At 43.6% G+C, this 16,404-nt stretch overlaps 1 protein-coding gene across 1 annotated transcript in view; it reads right to left on the bottom strand.

The window, feature by feature from the left end:
• The window catches only part of LOC124789009, a 260,631-nt gene that overhangs the window by 85,359 nt on the left and 158,868 nt on the right, over positions 1-16,404 (bottom strand). The gene's annotated exons all lie outside the window — the stretch shown is intronic.

A 16,404-nucleotide genomic window follows, 5' to 3' on the forward strand; every position in this document is an offset into this window, starting at 1 on the left:
TCGGGTTTATTTTAGTACCCATATAGATGACCTCGCGCTTTTCCTTGTTTAGTGCCAATTGCCACTTTTCGCACCATACAGAAATTCACTCTGGATCGTTTTGTAATTGGAATTGATCGTCTGATGATTTTACTAGGCGGTAAACTACAGCTTCATCTGCAAACAATCTAAGGGGGCTGCTCAGATTATCACCTAGATCATTTGTGTAAATCATAATAATAATAATAATAATTATTATTATTATAATATCTGATTGCCTGTTGCATTGTGGGGCAATGAACGTAATAAATGCCTCTGAAAACTGTTTGAAAAGAGATGAAGATAACCGCCACTGAAAGAAAATTCGTGCCGCAGCCGTCCTCAAGTGTCAGGCGTTCCAATAAGCCGGCGTACCAACCATCTAGTAAGACATCGTTAAGCGAAAACCTCACCCCGCTGCATTTCAAAGCTCGCACAGATTACAGAAGCAAAGTAAACGGAGTAACGGCGCTGCGCGGCGCGGCAGGCATATGTTTACGAGAACATCTGCCGCGCGCGGCGCGACCTCTGGTCTAGGCGGCGGCGGCGGCGGCGGCGGCGGCGGTTGACGACGACGGGCTCGCCTCCCGAAATAGCTGTGAGGCACCAGCAGGCCGCAAGGCAAAAACTCACAGCTGGCCGCTTCTTGCGGCAGATCGCGTGCCAGCCGCGGAAGCGTCAACACACGCGGCCCCACCAGCAGGGTAGATACAAGAGCCAGTGCAAAACGGGCTCACCGAGTATGTAGAAAGATGTTCACCGGACGAAATATCGTTCGTACCCTTGATAGAGAACACTGCACGCTTTAGAACGGTGTAGATAGTGCAGAATTACCACCATGCGTCATGTGATCCTCTGCCCCTCACGTAATTCGTGGCATTAAAGTGGTGTGTATGAGCCAGTAAGTTGTATGGAACCGGCGCGGTGAGCTCGGTCGACTTGGAATACCACATAAAAGCGAAACGGACTATGTTGTTTCGACGTGTCCGTGACCACACTATGACTGAAGTTGCCCGGTTGGCGTATCAACGCGGACTGTCCAACGGGTCTACAAGGAAAGGTGGACCACTAATACCCGTGAAGCATGGTGTAAAAACTGATAGGGGCCGGAAAATAAGTTATGTTGTGAGAGTCTGCAAGTCCATCTAAAGCAGTTTTCTAGGCAACACTGCGAAGACACGTGGAGTCAGAAACTTCGCCAAAGGCAATTCCCCACAACGGACATAAAGCTGTAAGGCTTCACTGTTCCAAACATGAACCAATCGCAAAGGTGTAATGTAATGAACTTCCGCACTATTAATTATTAATTACGAGGCGTGTTTTTTTAAGTTAGTACCGTATTGAAATTAAAGAAAGACGGGCTAAAATATCTCAATAATTTTGTTTTTACATGAATGCCTGTACCTTAATCTACGCACTGACGCCATTACAGTCTGATTCTTCCTTGTATAAGTTGTGTACTGAGTGTTTAAGATGCCTCCGATAATCGTGAGTCCCGTCGACTGTGAAGTACGAGCTGTTTTAAGATTTCTTAAAGGTAAAGGCCTAAAGCGTTCGATATTCATCGTGAGATCTGTGCAGTTTACGGAGAAAACATTATGAGTGATGGAGTGGTAAGAAAGTGGGTGAGAGCATTTAAAGATGGCAGCACAAATGTGCATGATGAACAACGGAGTGGCCGTCCTTCGGTGGTTAAAGAAAGTTTGTTGCAGGAAGTGGGCAATAAGGTGGGAGAAAACAGACGCTTTACGATTTCCTTCTTGCGGGATGACTTTTCTAATGTTTCTCGTAGCGTTTTGTATGGCACTGCGACCGAGCACTTGAATGACCGAAAATTGTGTGCACATGGGGTACCGAAAATGTTGACGGATGCGCACAAAACCAAACGTTTAGACAGTGCATTGACTTTCCTTGAGCGGTACCACAACGACGGTGCTGATTTCTTAAGCCAAATTGTTAGGGGCGGTGAAACATGGGTGGCCTACGTCACACCAGAATCAAAGCAACAGTCCATGGAACTTGAGCAAGGGCATCGCTTTGCTGCAAGACAGTGCCCGTCCGCATGTGGCGAATCAGACCAAAGATCTCATCACATCTTTTCCAGTGCCTACCACCCGTTCCTGCACTTGAAGAAACACCTGGGCGGTCAGCGTCTTCAAGACGATGACGAAGTCAAAACAGTCATGATGCAATGGTTAACAAGTCTGGCAGCAGATTTCTATGAGGAGGGTAGTCAAAAACTGGAACGACGTTATGACAAGTGCCTCAATATTGACGGAAATTATGTAGAAAAGTAGATTAACGTACAGGCTTTCATGTAAATAAAATTATTGAGCTATCTTAGCATGTCTTTCTTCAATTTCAAAACGGTACTTACTTAAAAAAAAAAAAAAAAAAAAAAACACGCCTCCTATTCTGAAGATATAGTTTCATAACTGCACTTCTCAGAAAACTGTCTGCCTGTATAACCAATAATAATATTCAGTACATCACTATAAACGGACAGAAGGGATACTCACAAACATAGTCGCGCACCGTATTTTAGAACAATCTGATATTTATTGAAAGCGGAGCAACAACAGGTGTGCATGATCGCGTTGTAAGAGTGACCAACCTTGTTAGCTCTTTGTACTCATAGTACAGTCTCACCTAATCGACCTGTTAAACCACTCTGACCTTATCTGATCTGCAGTCGTTCAAATGGTTCAAATGGCTCTGAGCACTATGAGACATAACTGCTGAGGTCATCAGTCCCCTAGAACTTAGAACTATTTAAACCTAACTAACCTAAGGACATCACACACATCCATGCCCGAGGCAGGATTCGAACCTGCGACCGTAGCGGTCGCTCGGTTCCAGACTGTAGCGCCTATAACCGCACGGCCACACTGGCCGGCCTGCAGTCGTCTTACGCTGCGCTCTACCCAGTGTGACCTGATTAATCTCTGCAATAACTCAACAGAACTTCGACAGGTTCGTACGCCACCAAATAAATAACACGCTTCTGTGATAAAAACACATTATACTGCTGAGGCCATTTGTCATCCAATTAGTTTGGTGTACATTAGTTACGAGAGACATGCACAGATACTATTGTCGCACACCAGATTGCAAGGGCTTAGGCAGTAGTTGCTGATTCTGATTGGCAAGAGTCACTTTTAGATTTGACTCACTAATGAATCCCATTTAATATCACCATAATACTGCTCTGCCTCACACGAATTAGAGAAACAGCATGCCAGGGTAATTCTGAATCTGCTTGTCAAGGAGATGCACGATATTCTCCAAGACGATACCCAAAATGACCTAACAGACGCGACCAGAACGTGATCAGCGACGATTTCATATAGCAGTGAAAAAGTTCACAACTAGATAATAAGCATAGGCTTACTTACCAATCAGAAAGGACACAGAGGACATAATGACACGACATAAGCTTTGTTAAGTTACGCTAGCAATATTTAAGTCTGTAGAAATTGTTACAGTCAAAGTTATACTTAAAAACATCAAAAAAATCTTTACCTACACGTCTCTTCGTAGTTTGACGTTGTCGATATACTATAAATGATTGGGCCAACCGCCTTGCCGCAGTGGTAACACCGCTTCCCGTCAGATCACCGAAGTTAAGCGCTGTTGGGCTGGGCTAGCACTCGGATGGGTCTGCCGAGCGCTGGTGGCCAGACTGGTGCTCTCAGCCCTTGTGAGGCAAACTGAGGAGCTACTTGAGTGAGAAGTAGCGGCTCTGGTCTCGGAAACTGACATACGGCCGGGAGAGCGGTGTGCTGACCACATGCCCCTCCATATCCACATCCAGTGACGCCTCTGGGCAGAGGACGAGACGGCGGCCGGTCGTCACCGTCGGGCCTTCATGGCTTGTTCGGGAGGAGTTTACTATAAATGATTAAAAAACGTACTGTGACGCTGCTGTGGAACTGCCATCAGATACGGGTCAGGCCTTAGCAATCGACGCATTCTCCTTCGAACAATGGTCCTCGACCCGTCTTTGTAATATTCCTGGGGACTATGACGTCAGATGTCCCTTTTCCTAATATTTACAGTCTCTCATAACACTGCTTGAGAATTTTGTGGCCATGATAACTCCTTAAAAACGTATTTTTGTGAGTGGGACTATTTGTTTTTCTCTCCCACCTGCCAGGTCTTGGGACGAATCCAGCCTATTCTTGCTTAGGGGTTTCTGCTCCTACGACTGCGTCTTACTTTTACTTTTTTCCGATAGTATCTTTGCATCAACGCTCCGATTCAGTCATAGATGAATTGCAGTTTTCCGCCTCCACAGCGGCCCTCCGAACTACGATGGTCGGACGCGACTGTCGTGACCTCCAGCGAATTCTTATGCCGCTCAATTAAAATTTAACTATCTACCGATCCAGAGGTCGGATTACGATACTGTTCGCAGCAATCAAAATTAAATTAAATACAGTACACTAATCATATGTGTAAGTAGGTTGTATAGGTTTTTTTTATTGGTAACGCCACGTAGCGCTCTGTATGAAAATCAGTGGCTGTGCTGTGTGCAGTCTGTGGCTGGTTTGCATTGTTGTTGGCTATTGTAGTGTTGGGCAGTTGGCTGTTAACAGCGCATAGCGTTGCGCAGTTGGAGGTGAGCCGCGAGCAGTAGTGGATGTGGGGAGAGAGATGGCGGAATTTTGAGAGCGGACGATCTGGACGTGTGTCCATCAGAAAAAGGAAATTTGTAATATTGGATATCATGAACTGATATATATATTATGACTTTTGAACACCATTAAGGTAAATACATTGTTTGTTCTCTATCAAAATCTTTCTTTTCCTAACTATGCCTATCAGTAGTTAGTGCCTTCAGTAATTTGAATCTTATTTAGCTGGCAGTAGTGGCGCTCGCTGTATTGCAGTAGTTCGAGTAACGAAGATTTTTGTGAGGTAAGTGATTTGTGAAACGTATAGGTTAATTTAGTCAGGGCCATTCTCTTGTAGGGATTATTGAAAGTCAGATTGCGTTGCGCTAAAAAATATTGTGTGTCGGTTTAAGAACAGTCATGTATAATTTTTCTAAGGGGACGTTACATATGTTCCACTATCCTTTCTTAGTGTAATGTAATGACTTGATTACTCAAATTAAGCAGTAGGAACTGTGTGTTGTCAGTGAGATAGCAGGTCATTGCCATGTTTCAGTGTATGTCTCTGTATGAGCCCTAATTTCTCTCCTCTTGTCTCCTTGGTTTTGCGAAAATGTCGTCGTCATCTCTCCAGGGATTCGTATCAGAGTTTATGAAGTATTTCCGTAATACTCGCGTGCTCATGGTATCTAGTAGCACGCCTCTGAGCTGCTTCGATGTCTTCCTTTAATCTGATCCGATGGGCGTCCAAAGCAATCGAGAAGTACTCAAGAATGGTCGCAAAAATGCTCCTTGTGCGCTCTCCTTTGTGGATTAGCTATACTTTCCTAGTATTCTCTCAAAAAGCCGAAATCGACCATTCGCATTCCCTGCTACCGTTCTTATGCGCTCCTTCCATTTTATGTCGCTTCGCAACGGTGCTCTAGATATTTCGTCGAAATGACTCTGTCAAGCAGCACACCTTAACAAGGTACTCGACCATTAAAGGATTGTTTTCCCCCCTCATCTGCATTGTCTTACAGTTTTCTGCTGTTAGAGCAAGCTACCATCCATCACAGCAAATAGAAATTCTGTCTAAATCATTCCGTATCCTCCTCAAGTCACTCAATGACGTCACTTTAGCGTACCCTGCAGTGTCATTAACAAAGGGCCGCACACTGCTACCTCCTCCCTGTCAGATCCTGACGCTACCACCTTTTTTCTGATGAACGTTCGACGACAATGCAATGGTTGTTGTTGCCGTAATTTAAGGACTGCAAATCGCACTTTTTTCTTGAAAAATTACCTCCAAAGTTCAGATGCGTATTATGCTCGAAATTAATATATAAATGGCAGGTGTTTGATTTAAAATTCCCGCCAGTCTTAAAAATGGCCATATATTCGGGGCCGCTATCTGCAACATTGAATTCAACTGGCAGCAACAGAGCACCAATCGACGAACATGAGTTCCGGGATTCACAAGCTTGCTAATACTGTCTCCCTCCCACCCCATCACAAACCCAGAACACTGTCTAGCCTATGATGTGTCATTGCAGTCTACGGTGCCAGCGAACTTGAATTGAAAGTGATTCGTGTTATCTGTAACAGTACAATACTTTCGTTAGTAGCTAGTTTCGTAATGGAAAAAAGGTATTTATATATGATGTGGACAATAAATCGAAAGTAACAGCATATGCGGAAAAACATGGAAACAGAGCAGCTGAGCTACATTTCGGCCACAAAAAAAAAAAAAAAAAAAAAAAAAAGATTATCAGGAAGACTAAATTCGCGAATAGAGCACTGAATGCAAAAGGACCAAAACTAGAAGACGAAGTATTGAAATGGATTCAAGGAGACCTGCAAAATGGCACTGGAATTAATACAAAAATGATTCACATACATGCTCGTAAGCTAGCACTACAGTGGGACCTCACAGACTTTAAGGGTAGAGTTGGTTGGTGCTACAGGTTTATGAAGCGTCATAGACTTAGCATGCGAACCAAAACCAAAATATTTCAGAAAACGTCACTAAACTTAATCCAATGATTATTTTCAAGCACAAAACAATGCCAAAATCTTCTGAAATAACGACAAACGTTGTTGTTCACGTATATGACAAGGGTTGGGTGGACAAGGCTGGTATGAAATTATGGATTAATAGAGTGTGGGAGAGACGGAATGGTGCTTTACCGAGGAAGAATTCTCTTCTTGTGCTAGATCAGTTTAGTAGTCATTTGAAAAATTCCTTGATAGAGAAATTGAGACAGGTAAACAACGGAACTTGCTGTTATTCCGGGAGGACTTACCTCGCAACTGCAAACTCTTGATGTCTCGATAAATAACCATTTAAAGTTTATTTGAGAAAGGAATGGAACTAACGGATGATGGATGAAATCTAACATTAATTCACGTCGAAGGGAGTTCTAAAACGACCTAAAATCAAACACGTGTGTCAGTGAATAACACTGTCTTGGTCTAGTGTAACAGAAGACATTACTGTTAAAACTTTCCAGAAGTGTAGCATAAGTAACGCTCTCGATGGCTGTGAAGACCATTTTATATTTGAAGAGGACAACGATGACGACGAAGACGAAGAAGAAGAAGAAGAAAGTTCAGAGGATGATTTTCAGGGGTTTAAAGGTCAGTTCGGTTTTATAAACTAAGAATTTTTTCAGTTTGGCTTAGCAATCTAATAATAAAAATGGTAAAAATGTTATTTAAAAAAATGCTTAAAAACTAAGTGCGTCTCATAGTCCGTAGCGTCTTATAGTCCGTAAAATACGGTAGTTGGAAAAGTCTTCGTGCCACTCACATACACTCTGTATGAGCGGGTCTTCAGACACAGTTCGCGGTGGGACACCCTGTCGAACTCTTGCCGGTGAGTCGCAGTCTCGTTCCTTTACAAATTATGTAAGGAGTCCAGTGCGCCAATGGCCGAATGAGATGATCATCCCGCAGAGTGTGGAGTGCTTACTTCAGGCTGGAGGCGGTTCTGGGATGTTTTAGGGGTGTTTTCTCTACAACGAATTTGGCCCACTCATTCAAATTACCGACAATATGATATATAATGTCTGTTTCAACACTTTCAGTGCCCGAGTGCTAGACCAACAGCCCCACACTAGGGAAGCTCTAAGCGGATCTAATCAGTAACCGGAGACTTTAAGTGGATGTGACCCACATAAAGAGACCTGTGGAGTGTCTTCCGTGCCGAATTGGGGGATTGTCAAGACCGTGGAGCGGTATTACACTGTTTTAGCCTGACATCTCCTGAGGTCGGCTAACTTTTTGTCTGCTGTGCTTGCTATACTGTATGTTCGGCCTAGACGAAAGCACCCCGACTGTTTGTAGCGTCGCAGTAATGGTTCCTGACAAAAAGCGACCTACACTGGATACCTAACCGCTTTTATGGCCATGCTGAGGATTTCTTGACAAACACATGTCCATTATAATTATCCGGGCTGTTATGCTGTGGTCGGTTGACGAATTCTGTGTCGATTCCCAACGTTTCGTCTCCGACTGCGGGAGACATCTTCAAGGGGGTCCGTAGCTCAATGGAAGGTCCAACACACCCACTGGCTCGCTACTGGGTGTGTTGGACCTTCCATTGAGCTACGGACCCCCTTGAAGATGTCTCCCGCAGTCGGAGACGAAACGTTGGGAATCGACACAGAATTCGTCAACCGACCACGGCATAGCAGCCCGGATAATTATAATGGACATGATATTTCCGGCCGTGAAAGTCTACATTTTAGTATTGACAAACACAATCGCGCACGATACTTTGGCGAGAGAGCTATAGAGAGACACCCATGCAACTTCGTGTGTCCATCAGGAAAGCGAATTAGTGCTGGTACCACAGATACTACACATCCTGAAATTACAACAGAAACTTCATCAATGAAATGTGCAGTTTTGAACTGGCAATTTTTCTTTATTTTTCTTTAGCCCAAGGTTAACTGTGTAGTTTTTCCCAAATCTCCGTTTTAGAAACAAATTTCTCAAAAAGCCTGTCTTTAGGAGAAACACCTCACGCTCGAATGCTAAACTTCCTGATTCCTGTCAACAATAAGCGACGATGAATGCATCAACAGTGGAGCGATGCACACAGAAGCGCAAAATGCAAGTCTGTAGATCTAAGGTAAAATGAAAGAAGAAGAAACAAATAATATTGCGTAATATGGTAGGTAGAATGTATGTGAATAATCTTTTCTGTACACGTCCAACACGTCATAAGATAATAAACATTTACACTCCTGGACAACAGAAAACAAATATAATACATAAACCCATTCATTTAAGGAAATATTCCGACTCTGTTACTTGTGTCCTTCCAAACTCCTCACGAAGAGCAGACGTTCTCGAAAAATACCTTCAAATCTACACGACATACTATAAAGATCAGTTTAACTGGTGTAGTTCCGGGGGTTGTAGAGATCAAGCCATCTACTTCTCAAATGGTTCAAGTGGCTCTGAGCACTATGGGACTTAACTTCTGAGGTCATCACTCCCCTAGAACTTACAACTACTTATACCTAACTAACCTAAGGACATCACACACATCCATGCCCGGGGCAGGATTCGAACCTGCGACCGTTGCGGTCGCGCGGTTCCAGACTGAAGCACCTAGAACCTCTCGGCCACTCCGGCCAGCTCTTCTTCTCAAACCTTTGTTAATGTAATAATTACCCAAAGACGTATTTAAGTGGTTTGTTACTTGTTCTGGTAAAATGATCTCAGAAGCGTTGTTGAACGCTCCAATTTTTTTTTATGTTATGGGACTTAACTGCTAAGGTCATCAGTCCCTAAGCTTACACATTACTTAACCTAAATTATCCTAAGGACAGACACACACACACACCCATGCCCGAGGGAGGACTCGAACCTCCGCCGGGACCAGCCGCACAGTCCATGACTGCAGCCCCCCAGACCGCTCGGCTAATCCGGCTCGGCGCTCCAATTATTAACTCTGTTGCAACTGACATAGATTTTGGTAGGTTACATTGTTTGCTAACGCGATAACAAACATATCTATAATAACAATGGAATACTGAAACTGACACCATGTGTCACTGAACGTTATTTACAGTTACGTGGCTAAAATAACCAAATGAACAACTGTTTCAAATGCTTGTCGCAGATCTTCCTTTGCTACTTGTGACAGTCCCTCAACATTTCACACATTAACTGGTTTTCGGGCTTCTTTCTTACAAAAGATTATCCTTTGGTGAAAAAGTTTCTCTTTCTTAAAAGCCTGTACAGGCCATGAAATATTGTGGTATTTTGAATCTTCCTATATAGGCATTTGTCTCCGGACAGGTGACTTGCGTCTTCAACTTTGACCTCTCCTAGACCGTATGGGAGTTGCGACGTTCCGAAGGTCGTGATTAAGAAAGTAAAGTGATTTTTCTGAAAACTGAAGTTTGCTTGTTTTGTCACGCTGTCTTCCTGCTCACTGGCAGCCGTGGAAATAATGCAGAAGGGCAAGTACGCCATGCTCGCTCGACACCAATCGATATTTGTTTTTTAGGTGATCGTTTACGCATATTATCTGCCGAGAAGTGTTACGATACAAAACTACAACCGCTTCAGCAATTAGTAAAAGTAACTAACGCACGATGGTACAATGGCGCTCGACCCAGAAGTTACTGGTTGTATCCAAGTGGCTTATAAACTTTCGCTTCCAGTATCTGGACGGAAAAGGAAAGAAATGTGCTAACATAAACTTTATGAACGCCGAACTGTACTCCGGTCCTCCCGATTAAATTCGAAATTGCTCACCACTGTCTTAAGGAACAGTGACTTCTGTTGATAGTGACCCTCTCGTTGGATGAGGGCATAAAACTCTGGGTGTTGTTTGAAAGGTGCGGGCAATATGCCGGCAACAGTTTTGTCCTGTTACTTATTAACAACTGTCATGAGCAACACTCACACTCTGCAGAGAAACAGACAATGTGCTGAGGTTCCACTTCATTGGAGAAATGATTGAACCATTAACTACTGAATCAGTGGACAATAGGGGAAGGAAGTGAGATAACTCTCAAGAGTAACAAGGCGCTAGATAATGAAACTGAATAACCATACAGGTACAATCGGGAAACGAAACTTTAGGAGTTGGTTGGTACATACGACTTAGTTTGCTTATAAAGGACTGAGTGATCTGTTCTGCGGTAAAAATTGGAGAGCATGACACCTGTCAGGTTGCTCCAAGAAGAGCCGCCAACAGTAACATATAGATGGTGTCAAATTTGTTCTCGAGAACAGACAGGAAAATCTGAACAGATGGGTGACCGAAGAAACAAGATGTTGGGATTATTTTGCGAAATATTTTGTAAACTTCCAAGGCTCCTATTTTTGGTTTTTTCAGATGTCATCCGTGAATGGAACGAGACGACATTTCAGTTAAAATTACGAGTATAATGTAAAGTCCACATCCATCTACTTTACATTTATTTAAAAATATAGCTGAAGACAAATTTGGATTACAACATGCCGGTAAAAACACATAATTTTGTTTACTAAGACTGGTTGTTATATCCTTTTTAATGCTGGTAATGATAGCAGTTTCCAAACTGGTGGTTAAGAGATTCGAACAGACTGTGAGATACCAGACAGTGTGCATCGTCGCTATCAGTGTATCATGGAAGTTAAGACTAAAGAGAGCTCGAGGGTACTTCGAGCTTTGCGATTAGTTTGATGTCCCCTTTTTTTGCAGGCTGCAATCCACAAATAAAGGAAAACAAGGAATTAGAATTTAAACTAGCCTTTTAGCCATGACTTCGCCCACATACATTGCACCTGCCTCCTCCTTCCCTCTCTCTCTGAGTAGCTCCTTCTTCTCTCTTTTACATATCCTCCTCCTCTCCTCTCCGCTCCGCTCTCGATTTTCTCTCCCCCCTGTCCAAATCCTCCCTCCCATCTTTCTGTGTCCATCCCCTCCTCCCAACCTCTCCATTTCCTCCTCCCCCACTAGCTGTCCTTCTCCTGCGCCATCTCATTGTCCATCTCCTCCTCGCCCCTCTCTCAGTCCATGTACTGCTTTCTCCTATCTGTCCATCTCCTCTTGTCTCCATTCTTTGTCCATCTCTTCCTCATCATTCTCTTTGTCCATCTGCTCCCTCTCGCTCCTTTTGTCCACATACTCCTCCCCTCTCTGTCCAGTACTCTCTTTCCACAGCCTCCTCCCCCTCTGTCTAACCATCTCCCCCTTCCCCTCCCTTCTGTCCACCTAATCCCTCCCCTCTATTCACCTCCTCCACAGTTTGTCCATCTCCTCCTCTCCCTCTCTTTCTGTCCATCTCCTGCTCCTCCTGTCTCTCTGCCATTCTCGTACTCCCACGTCTATCTGCCTATCGCCTCCTCCTCCTCCGTTTCTTTGTCCATCTCATATTCCCTCCTCTGACTACCCATCTCCTTCTCCCGCCCCCCCCCCCCCCCCCCCGCTCTTTCTTCTCATCGTGCCCATATGTACGTATACCCCCTACAATTCATTGCTATACTACTCCATACAACGCACCAGCTGTGATGTATAGTCTAGATGTGGGGCATCACCAATACTTTTTCACCCGCACCCCTATTCCATCTAGCCCCTTGGTAATTCGTTACAGACAATAAGTAGGATGTGTACCGTATTTGATTGAAATCGATACAGTGATTTAGAAAGAGATGTGGAACATATATAGATAAACACATACAGTAGGTGGACAAATATATGGAAACACCAAAAACACAACACATTATCATGCATGATACTGTGTAGGAAAGCCGTTGGCATTCAAAAGAGCCTCCAATCGACTCAGAATGGATAAAAACATGAGAGGAAACTTATACCATACCCCTGCAAAATACTCAACAATTATAGACATGGATAGCGATCATGCACCGTTCTTTCCGAAGTAGACCAGTAACGCTGAGATCTGAAACAGTGGAGGCCAGGGAAGATGCGACAGTTTATCGTCGTGCTCACAAAACCAGTCCTGGATGGTGCGAAGCGTGGGGACAGGAGCCCTGTCGTGTTCGAACGTAGTATCGTCCTTGGGGGACAACACTGTATCATGGGGTGGACCTGTTAAACCAAAATGGTCACATATCCTTCGTAGTAATGCGACCTTGAGGCGTACCCAAGGGGACCAAATATTATGATATGACTGCCCAAATCATCACCGAATCCCCACCATGTTTCATTCTTGGGACGTAAATTCGACCAGAAGTTGGAAACAGAGTGAAACAGCACTCACCCGACGGAATGACTTTCTTCCACTGCTCCAGGTATTATGGCTTCGGCATCAAGTTTTCCTCCGACAGGCAAGTGCGTCACTGATGAGTGGTTTTGGAATTCCATCTCGCCCTGCTAGTCCTGCTTATGGAGCTTCATTAGTACTGTTTTTATGCTGTTAGGGCTCGCTAGTGCGATAGTCAGTAATGCAGTAACTTCTGCAGTTTTATCCTCTTAAATTTCGTCACGTATACGATGATCGCCTGGCACCATAACATATTCGTTCCGTTGTGACTTAGCGGATACTGTTTCCCCACTTTCCTTGTATGCGGTGTAAATGTTCAGTGTGTAAATATTCGATATGGTGCCTCCTGAAACACCAAACTCTTCGGTTACCATAGTTACGGAAGCGTCACCATACGAGAACCAACGTTCTGCCCACGTTCGAACTCACTTATCTCCGACACAATGCACTAATAAAGGATTACAGGTACTGGACTATATGAAAAGAAATCGTAAACTAGTTATAAACTACGGCATGAACATATTTTATTAAACGTGTAAGCATCACTACAATATTCGGATTTAGGTTCTGACATGTTCGATATGCCTGCCGTCACTGGCGATGATGTGGCGCAGACGAATAGCGAAATTTCGCAAGGCCCGCTGAAGAATCGAAACATCGATGCTGTCGATGGCCTCCTGAATGCCTGTTTCCAGCTTAGCAATAGTTTTGGGGTTATTGCTGTACACCTTGTCTTTAATATAACCCCACAAAAAGGAGTCGAATGTGTTCAGATCCGGAGAATATGGCGGCCAATCGAGGCCCATGCCAGTGGCCTACGGGTACCCCAGAGCCAGAATGTGGTCTCCAAAGCTCTTCTCCAGGACATCAAACACTCCCCTGCTTCGATGGGGTCGAGCTCCGTCTTGCATGAACCACATCTTGTTGAAAGCAGGGTCACTTTGGATAATGGGCATGAAATCATCTTCCCAAACCTTCACGAACCGTTTGGTAGTCACCTTACCAGCAAGGAATATCGCACCGATTATTCAATGACTGGACATTACACACCACAGTTACCCATTGAGGGTGAAGAGACTTGTCGATTGCCAAGTGCGGATTCTCAGTCCCGCAAATGCGCCAATTTTGCTTATTGAGGAACCCTTCCGAATGAAAAGAAGGCTCTTCGCTAAACCAAACCATAATCACATCAAAGACCTGTTCGTCAGTTCTTTGGACAATAGTTGTTGGTGAAAAGCTCAAAAATGGCTTTGAGCACTATGGGACTTAACATCTGAGGCCATCAGTCCCCTAGTACTTAGAACTACTTAAACCTAACTAACCTAAGGACATCACACACATCCATGCCCGAGGCAGGATTCGAACCTGCGACCGTAAAGGTCGCGCGGTTCCAGACTGAAGCGCCTAGAACCGCTCGGTCACAGCGGCCGGCTTGGTGAAAAGCAACCGCTATTCCATCCATGGCCCTGGGGCTTAATGGCTGATGGGTTTGAATTCTGTATGGGAAGAAATGCAGGTCTTGAACAACAATTTGTCGCAATGTCTCCCGGTTGATTCCTACCTGTTGTGCAGCTCGTCTGATCAATTTCCTGGGGCTAGTGTGAAGTACAGTGCGGGTCTTCTCGAGGTTTTCAGGCGTTTGCACCCTTTTTGGATGACAGACATGACCAACACTGTCATCACGAACGCTACCCGATCTCTCACTCTTGCGAATCAAATTCTTGGTCTTTAGCACACTTGGACAGGTTATCTTCAGCTTGAACCCGGTCGCAAAACTTTCTTTGAGTCGCTGTTGGGATAATATTGCTCGCTTAGTAGGCGTTCACAAGCGCTATACGCTCAGGCGCGCTGTACCATCGTGTTGCAAATAGGCAACAACAATAAGGCGCGTGCGCTTTCGTATACTTATTCCCATCATGCCCCGTGGCCAACCGTGCAGTTTGAACGTCCTAGCGCAAACCGTTGAGAAGTTATGACGATTTTATTTCAAATAGTTCATTAACTGTTGCCCTGTAACTACAGACAAAACTGTTCTCACGACTGACACTTGCAACGTATCGAGGGCTTTGTACAGCTGCTGTTCGTGTACACCTATAACAGCGCAGCCTGCAGGCTTGACTAACATCTGCATTTATGTCTGAATACGCATTTCTCGATGCGTTTCCATATATTTGTCCTACCTTGTACATCCGTTTTTATATATATTGATTTCGTTACTTGCCCATCCTCTGTGGTAATGCTGTTACGGATCATGTAATACGCAGTAATTCCAGATATAGACTAATGCCCACATTGCACTATAAATCTGTGTTAATAAACTTCTGGAAAAGGCAGTTTATAATATCTTTGACACTGTAATGGGGTAATTTTATGGAATACTTGACGTAATTTTGAGCATGGTCCTACCTTTTGTAAATTTACAGTCATAGATGTTCTATAGTGCAATACAGGCTTAGGACAATGAGGCACTGGTTCAGATACTATCCGGGAGAGTGTGTTTCATATAACGGCCTGTACCTCCTAATTTAGCTGTCTCACGATTTCTTTAATTCATTCTTCTTGAATGCTATACTAGTAGCTTCATCTAGTCCACGATAGATTTCCAGTCCCATCCTTGTGAAGTTCCATTAGTACCCCTTCTACAGTTGCCTCTGTGTCGACGAAAAATTAATCGCTTATCTCCCGTCCTTCCTTTTTGTAAAATGTAGTGTTCGCCAGCTCTACGTCAGGGTCGAATGGATGTGTTAAAACATGTTATTGGCTGATCTTAAGCGTTTCATAATGCATAATAAAGTAAAGAGAGTAAATTATCGTCTTTAAAAATACGGTTTAATCCAACCTTTGTTCCTCATATGTGTTTTTTTGAATTCCATTCTTGCAGTTTCGAAGATCTGAAATAACATTTTCTTAACGAATGCTGAAATTCTGATCATCTAAAACACATACTCAGTAAACAATGTTGATGAGCGTAGGACTAAGTATTATAAGCAGTCATTGATGAAGCATGTTCTTTCACGGCATGTGTGAATGTGCGAACACATTAGTTTCGGCTTACTGTACTGGAAAAAATTGCTCTGGGGACCTAACAAAATATTAACTTTGGCAAATGAGCGAAAATCTATTTAGGTTTGCACTTCCTTTTTCGTAGTGTTGTGACCTACGTTTCAGTGGTGTTCTATGTGCATGCAGTGTTTGTGTACTCGCGTCCGGATGGTATCAGATGTTTACTGCACCAGCGATAACTAACCTTTCAGATAACCTCTACATCAGTAAATAGGAAAAGTTTTGACTCACTTTTGGAAACTTTGATAAGAACACATTTTTCGAGAAGATATGTATACTTAAATTGTAGACGATGTTCATCTGTTATAACTACCATTGTTAACTTCGGGAAATGAAATGACTGCGGCTAATTTACCCTTAAAAATGATATTAATTCAGTTCGCATCATACTGCAAATTTTTGATTACATCCTCTTCAAAACCAATGCAATAAATAAACAAAATGATTACATGTCTACTAAACATTATGGTGTACTCCAAGCTAAAATAATA

The sequence above is a fragment of the Schistocerca piceifrons genome, chromosome 3 (genome assembly GCF_021461385.2).
Source record: "Schistocerca piceifrons isolate TAMUIC-IGC-003096 chromosome 3, iqSchPice1.1, whole genome shotgun sequence".
Taxonomy (NCBI): Eukaryota; Metazoa; Arthropoda; class Insecta; order Orthoptera; family Acrididae; genus Schistocerca; species Schistocerca piceifrons.